Genomic DNA, 8,248 nt, shown 5'->3' with positions numbered 1-8,248 from the left:
CAAAAAATTCATAAAGGTATTTGTATTTTTTTTTTTGGCGAGATGATTGTACAGTGGCGTTGCGACTAAGGCCGCTGTGCAACACCACCCCGTTAGAAAGGGGAAGCCGATAATCATCATCATCATCATCATCATCATATACGAGTAAGGCTCCCCTGGCCGTATACAAAGGAGAAGTTTCCGTGTCTTAAGTATGTGCTTATGTCCCCGAGCAATGCGATTGCATGCGTAGCCGCGTAAGTATGTAAAAAAAAAAAACGACGTATATATTTTATTATTTTAAAGACGGTAGTCTTTCTTGAGCTACTTAAACCCAGAAATTTTGATCTGTCTGTATGTCTGTCTGTCTGTCTGTGACTCGATTCAGCCACCCGGCCAAAGCAAAACAGTGCCTGCGCAAGAGTATTATATAGTAACAGCTAAATCTACCCGTCTATGTCCGGTGTAATGTTCATACTTGTCAACATTGTGGAAGAAGAACAAGACATTACGCAAATATGAGAAACAAATCAATACAGAAGTGATATTTGCAGTGTTCCTTTATAAAAAATTGCGAAATTAAATACTTCATCAACTGCAGAAAAAGAATTCACTCCGCCGTCGCCTGCTGTCGCCCGCGCCACTATAGCGTCTGGCGCCATTTTAAGAAATCAACCGGCAACAGTTACGCGAGGTTCCACTAGATAGGTTCCACGTTCTGCTTGCAACGCACGTGGAGTAGGGAAACGCGGTTCTATAAACGTTGAAGTAGGACGCCTCGATTAACGAGCGTCGTCGCCGTACGGCAGCGTTCGCATCGAGACACCCGGTTTAGAGCAGTGGAACGCGGGAAATTTAAAATGATTTAAGCAAACCTTTGGCGTCTTTACTTTGGGAGGAGCGCGACGCAAGAGGAACAACATGAGAGGTGAGCGGGAAAGCGAAGGGAGGCATTTACTTCGCAAAAGCCGATAAAGACTATCGTCTTTTGACGGCATTTGCAACGAAAGGAGCAGATACGTGGCCAATTTTTATATTTCAGTCCCCTAAGGACATTAGAAAAAAAAGGGAAAAAAGGGGGGGGGGGGGGGGAGGGGTTATAAAACACAAAATTGCAAGAGAAAAACAGTACAGGTGAACCAAAAGGCACCAGCGTAAATGCATAAAAATATAAAACAACTACTAAATAAAGATGGAAAAACGACCAACTATGGGCACAGCTAACTAAAACAGGAAGGAAAAAAGTATCACCAAATTTCGCTCGGTAGAAAGAACCTCAAATGAAGAAAAATAAAGCACTTTTCGCATGGAGGTGGCTGAGCAAAGCGGCCTCAAAGATGGGTCCCTTTTCGGTGCTATACTGGCCGGTAGCTGGTTCCAGTAATTTGTTGATAAAACGACAGGACACTTGAATTTCTCTTTTCGGCTAAAACTGCTGACACTTGGTGATACCATGATCAGTCCGTAAGGAGATACGACGCTCTGGAAAATAGTGCACTGAGGAAAACAGCGAATCATTGTGATGTGTACAGTGAATAAAAATAAGCATTACGAAATTATTTACGACGCAGGTTCAAACTTAAAAGGCTATCCAATTTGTTTAAGTGGGGTCGAGAGAAGCATCTCCGAAGGAGGAAACTTAGGAGGAGATAAGCGTGAAAACGAGCCCGAAATAGGTGTCTGGGCGAAGGAGACTTCGTCGAACGTGTGGCATAGAGGAGCTTTTATGCTAATCTCGTACTGTCTGTCGGCCCTCGCCAAGGGGGCAGGGGTGGTATAGTATAGGTCTGGAGCAGTGCAACAAGCGCTACGCCGGCGCAAAATATTTTATGTACATCTTGGTGAACGTGTCAAATGGGTACTTTCGTGTATCTCTAGAAGCACTGGTCTACACATTTCCATTCTTTTCTGTGTTCTGTGGACAGCGCATAGAGCCACTGTTTCACTTTGCGAAAAGCGACTTTTTGCTTCTGTATAAGGCAAGCAATCCTTCGCCGTTTCATTTCCACTGGCCAGAGTTCTTCAGCATATATCCAGTAACTCTGCACTGGCCTGCAGCTGCATTGGCATCCCTAGCTGCAGTGCACACAGCACGGCGGTCGGCCGCGCCCGCCACGGTGGCCCCAGCACCACCCAAGAAATTTCCGTGTGAGATTGTCATGGGAGGCGAACATTCAATGCTTCGTCTGGGTGGGCCGAGCGCCCACCAAATTGCGCACAGCCATATCGCGCTGAAACCGCGACATCGGGAAAAATCAGCGCAACCACCAAACGGCAATCGAGGAATTTCGATCATATCCTTTGGCATGCCAGTTTCGAGACAAATTTGTTCGACAGCGTCAATATGGACGCCGGGTACGGCGCAGTGCACCACGAGCCAGGCGATTAGGCTCTTGGTACAGTATTGCGCTCTTGGTCGGCGAGTCGTAGTTCACTTCTCCGGGGATGTAAGTGCCTTCAAGGGGTACTGACACAAAATTTTGAAGGCGAGATAACTTCGGAGATAGATTGGCGTGAACACACATACATCATCTGCAAAATATCAGCAATGAATACAGCCTAGAACATATTTAAAATCAATTTTAAAGTGTGCGAAACGCAACCGAGCAGCCAGCTGTGGTGTAGTGGCGCCCTCTAGTGGAGCGCCCGCTCACTGTGGGCGCTTGGTTGTGTTAATTGTAACTAGATGTCGTTGCTGTGGTCGCACGTGACGGGTCACGTGCGTATGCGTCTAGGTGTGGTCTTGTCGAACAATAAACGTTCTCTTTGGGCTCTGGTCTTGGTGCGAGCAGGCCGCACTCTTTCTTCTTGGGCTTGTGCGTGGGCCCGGCGCGCTGAGCCTTCGCTCCCGTCGCCGCCGAGGCCGCTCGCCGTCGCCCACGACACATCTTTTTGGCGACGAGGATGGGATGCTTTTCTTCTGCTGCGACGACATCGTCGACGGGTCCGGCAGAATGAAAACGTGAGTGCGTTTGACCTCGCTCGAGTGTGACTGTCCGGCGCGTCTGGCGTCGCGAGGCCTAGCGTTCTTTGTGCTGACGCTTGTCGAACCGTCGTTTAGGCCTCGCCCTGCTTCGTTCTTCTGCTTCTGCTCCTGCGTCTCTCTCCTTCGTGCTTGGCAGCATGGGCCTCTTCGATAACCTGCCCGTTTTCCTCGAATTGCCGGGGCCGCCTCCGATTCCGTGGCATAACTGGAAAAAATTGTTTCAGGCCCATCTCGAGGCGGCTGGCGGCAGCGACTGGAATGACGGACGACGCGCGTCGGCGCTCGTCAGTGTTTTGGGTAGGGAGGGGCAACGAAGGTATTTTGCTGAGGCGGAGCAGGACGAAGCAAGGAGGGACGCCGCCAGTAACGTGACCGACGCTAATGTATCCAGCCCTATCGTGACCGACTCCGCGACCGACTGTAGTGTGACCGCATCCTCGGCTCCGGCCATTTCGAAATTCGACCAACTTTTGGAGCAGCTGGACCGGCTCTTCGCTGCGTCCACAAATACGCTTGTTGAACGACATGAGTTCACAAGCCGTCGTCAATTTCGGGGGGAAAGTTTTTTAGAATACGTGACCGCTCTAAAGGAGAAAGCCGTACGTTGCAAGTTCGGGCTGACGTACGCGGAGCGCGTCCGAGATCAAATCATACATGGAACGTCTAACCCCCAGGTTAGAGAAAAGCTGCTCGCACATGGCGAAAGGTTGTCTTTGGAGAAAGCTGAAGAGATTGGTCGGAGTTTTGAATCTTTGTCGTTGGCGAACCAAGCCTTCGGTTCGCATCAAGTACAAGCAGTAGGTCGACGAGGAGAAGGTGGCGTCGCGGAAGATGACAGTCGGGGAAGCCGCCGCGCTCAAGATGGCGGCGTGGAGAATCAAGATGGCATGGGCCGCCGGGGAGGCCGGCGCGCTCAAGATGGCGGCACAGGAATTCAAGATGGCCTGGCCAGCCGGGGAGGCCGTGACGTCATTCCACCGGGTTCGGGAAGGCAAGATGGTGGCCTCCAAGATGGACGTTTCCATCCGCAGTCAGCTGTAGAGTTCCGCGGTACAGTTCAGCAGAAGAAGTTTGCAAGCAAGCTTCAGTTGTGCGAACGATGCGGAAATAAATGGCATAATTCAGCATTTCAAAATTGTCCAGCCCGAAATCGGCGCTGCAACTCTTGTAATAAGTGGGGACATTTCGCATCGATGTGCCGTAAGCCGGCACCAGTGCATCGAGTTTCTTCGAAGGAAGCTACGGGATCCGCTTCGACACCGGAACCTGTAGAGCATCCAGCATCCACGGAGATCAACGCACCCGCAAGATCTTCCGTCTTAACAGTCAGCACTTCTTTTAGAAAGGACTTAGTCGTCCAAGCTGAAGTCAGCGTCAACAATCCTCCAAGGAAGGTTAGCAGACTTGTCTGCCAGCTGACAAACATGACAATGCTTTACATGTTCTTCAACATTGCGATCCATTTGAGGCCACCAGTAACGTTCCCGGAGAAGTTGCTTCGTTCGTACTATTCCTTGATGATTTTCATGTGCTAACTCGAGAAACGTAGGTACCAGTACACAAGGAATGACTACACGGTCATCACGCATGAGTAATCCGTCCACAACAGAAAGTTCATCCCTTACATGAAAGTAAGCAGTTAAATCACTGTGTACCTTTTTCTTATCAGGCCAACCCTTTGACACATACTCTGCTACCTTCTGCAACGTCACATCGGCCTTCGTTGCCAGCTGCACGGTTTCTTTATCGACTACTGATGTTACTAATGACACTATCTCTTCCTCCTTAACAAGTTCTTGACCGGTCTGAATGGGTAATCTCGATAGAGCGTCAGCCACCAGATTTTCTGACCCTTTGCAATACTCGATGTCAAAATTGTAGTACAGCAGACGAGCTGACCACCGTGAAATCCTTAAAGGTCTCCGACCTGAGTCTCCTGCGGCTAACAAAGCAACTACAGCCTGATGGTCAGTTCTAAGTGTGAACCGTCTGCCCCAAAGAAAAATGTGCCACTTTTCGCACGCGAACAAACAAGCCAGCGCTTCGCGCTCTCCCACAGAGTATTTTCTCTCAGTCTCCGACAAAGTTCTAGAAGCAAAGGCTATGGTTTCAAGCCGAGAACCATACCGCTGCTGTAGTACCGCGCCAATTCCCACATCAGATGCGTCGGTAGTTACTACTACAGGCAAGTCAGGATTAAAGACTTTCACAACCGGAGAACATGTGAGGCACGCTTTCAACTGATCGAAACTGCGCTGAGCATCATCAGACCAACAAAATGTCTGACCCTTCCTGAGCATGAGGCGAAGTGGTTCAACTATCTCTGCATAGTTCTTTATGAACTTAGCATAGTATCCTGCAAGATCTAAAAATGATTGCAGTGACTTTATGTCCGTAGGAGCGGGAGCATGAACTATAGCTTTTACTTTGCTCTCCAAAGGTGAGATGCAGACCCGCATAAAGGTGGGAGATGTAGTGAAGGTAAAATTCCGTAAGCAAGGATTTCTGAAGTATAGTAAGCCGTTGACAGTGCAAGCTCAGGTTGCACCTGTCACCTTTAAGCTCAGTGATGGAAAGATCTGGAACGCTTCAAAACTCACAGTCGTTCCGAAGGGAATCGAGGTTGGCTCAGCACCGTATTCCTTTGACAATGTTGAACTCTCGTCGAGGCATAAAGAGTTTTTGTACTCTTTGTCTAACTTGGACATTTGTGACAGTCAGTCCCCTAGTCTACAGTTGTCAGAAGGGACAAGCCCCAGTGTTCAGACAGACCCTGATCTGTCGGAGGTTTCTACCAGTGCAAGGTCTGAATCCATTGTCCCTCGGGAACCATTAGAATGTCAGGAAGAAAATAGTGAACAACCAGATCCAAATAGCCATGTAGACAACACAAAGGAAAATGAGGGGGCTTCTGGATCGTCAAATAATGCAAGTTCAACGTCTACGCGTCCGCGCCGTAAGACTAAGCAGCCTCAGTGGCTTCGCGAATATGTGCAGTAAGGGGTATACGTACGGTTCATGCTTTGCGTCATGTTGAACGTGTCATGTCTGTGTTGAATCGTATATCATCATTGAAAGTGTTTTGGACGGGTTTTTTTTGGGACTTTAGAGAACTGTCGTGAGCGAAAATGTTTTTTGGACGGGTTTTTTTTTTTTTTTTTTTTGGACTTATAGAACTGTCGTGAGCGACTGATAGCCTGTTGTGTGAGTCAAGTGAAAGGAAGATGCAGACATTCTTCAAAGCGCGGGAGAATGATGTGCAGTGTGCATTTAAGATGCTGTATGTATTTCGCAGAGTGTGCGAACTTCTTTTGCACGGGAAGATGATGTGGTGTAGTGGCGTATTTCGCAGAGTGTGCGAACTTCTTTTGCACGGGAAGATGATGTGGTGTAGTGGCGCCCTCTAGTGGAGCGCCCGCTCACTGTGGGCGCTTGGTTGTGTTAATTGTAACTAGATGTCGTTGCTGTGGTCGCACGTGACGGGTCACGTGCGTATGCGTCTAGGTGTGGTCTTGTCGAACAATAAACGTTCTCTTTGGGCTCTGGTCTTGGTGCGAGCAGGCCGCACTCTTTCTTCTTGGGCTTGTGCGTGGGCCCGGCGCGCTGAGCCTTCGCTCCCGTCGCCGCCGAGGCCGCTCGCCGTCGCCCACGACACAACACCAGCAGAGGACCACGCGCAATCGACATCCCGTGGATATTTTGTAAATAAACAACATCCAAACACGTCACGAGTTTGTGTTTGCCGCTTCCGCACTGCCGGCGTTTTTCGCCGGCTCGCCCGGCTCGCCGCTCCAATCGGAGGGCCGAAGGGCGGAGCTTCTCTCGAGAACGAACGGCCCGATCGTTGGCGGCGGAGGCGCCGTGATTTCGTCAGCTCATCGGGCAGGTGGCCGCGACCAAAGTTGTACAGCGATTCCAGGCACTCTGTTCCTATTACTTTTTATTTATATTGGACGCGAAAACGCGCCGGAGACACGAAAAGCCCACTGATGATGTGAGCCGCACGGTCGCTGTGCAGGCGGCGGCCACGGCCGCGAAGTGGCCCAGGCCGGCGCAGGTAGCTCGAGTGATAGCTTGTTACCGCTACACGAAATTGTACCCAAGTCCCAACCATGGCAGCATATATGAGAAAGGAGTTAATGATGCGATGGCGGGTTGCATTAAAAATTGTGATCTGCACCGCTTACGAGAGCGGCAATCGAATATCCGCCGCAGTGCTAAGCCGAACACATCTGTAGGCGGACCTGTAGGCAGACCGGCCGGCTGCTCACTCGTTCTTTAGCCGCGGTAACATTTGTCCTCGCAGCGCCTGCGTCACGTCCACGGTCGCTTTTTAATGATGGCAGTGCTAGTGGATGCCATAGCATGGTGCCTTCAATTGTACTTCGTCAGGGTGGCTGATTCGGTTCGCAGCTCAACGTTATGGATGGCGCCGCGACAGGCTCCCCTTGCGGTCGCCGCGTGTATCTGTACGTAGTAGAGGCCCTTCTCCGTCGCGATCTCCTGGCGTGCTTGTAATTTCTGGGTTTCGGCGGGGTCGTTACATGATATTAAGGCAAGGCTCTTGACAGGATCGACGCTCGCCGCTGCGTTACCAGCCTCGTTGGGGATGAGTTTTAAGGGCCGAACATACGGTCGGAAAGGTACGCGTCCCCGCACGCGTCTGCGCCCCGAGAACCGGTTTGGCTGCCGCATGACCCGCCACGTCGCCCTTTCCCGCGCACATCCAATTTTGACACGCCGCGTCGGAAACCGGATTGCCCGGACGGACATGTCCCCCGCTTTAGGGTTAGCTCCTTGTGAAGCCCAAGGGGTTGAATGCGGGTCGCAGTACGAGTTTGGCGATTTCATGGCTGCTCACCTTGCTTCGGGAGACGGTACTGTACCGTCCGTCTTCGCCGTGAGTATATTTCGGCATCTCGTCCGTCGGGAGTGGCGTCGACGAGTTCTCTCGACGCGGCCGGGTGGCCGTATACTCGTAGCTAGGCCGTATAGGCCTACCTTGCAGGCACAACGTGGTCCTGCACCAATCGACACAAAGTTCTTCCAGGCGATGGTACAGCCTCTAAAATTGGTGGGAAAGGTCAGAACCACTTCCGGTGTCCGCTTCGATGTTCAGGTAAGGTGGTCGTGATTAATTTCCTGCGATTTCAAGGAAATTCGGCAGAGCCGTGGCCCGTGCTGCCGTCCGCGGCGGCCGCCCACAGCGCCCCCCCCCCCCTCCCGTACCGTGACAAGTTGATCTCCTATGCCGAGTTCGGAGTCGCACGCAGTTTTCCTTCT

At 51.0% G+C, this 8,248-nt stretch overlaps 1 long non-coding RNA gene across 1 annotated transcript; it reads left to right on the top strand.

Annotated features, from left to right (window-relative positions):
* Positions 1-2,607: 2,607 nt before the first annotated feature.
* LOC144142370 (uncharacterized) lies at positions 2,608-4,317 on the top strand. The gene is made up of 2 exons (XR_013316967.1): positions 2,608-2,941; positions 3,190-4,317. It is a non-coding gene; the product is annotated as an uncharacterized LOC144142370 (long non-coding RNA).
* Positions 4,318-8,248: the final 3,931 nt, after the last annotated feature.

Source organism: Haemaphysalis longicornis, unplaced genomic scaffold (assembly GCF_048455015.1).
Source record: "Haemaphysalis longicornis isolate Haplotype H1 unplaced genomic scaffold, Haemaphysalis longicornis Haplotype H1 scaffold_6, whole genome shotgun sequence".
NCBI classification, from domain to species: domain Eukaryota; kingdom Metazoa; phylum Arthropoda; class Arachnida; order Ixodida; family Ixodidae; genus Haemaphysalis; species Haemaphysalis longicornis.
Note: the sequence above shows the minus strand (reverse complement) of the source record. Positions and strands in the feature narration are given on the sequence as shown.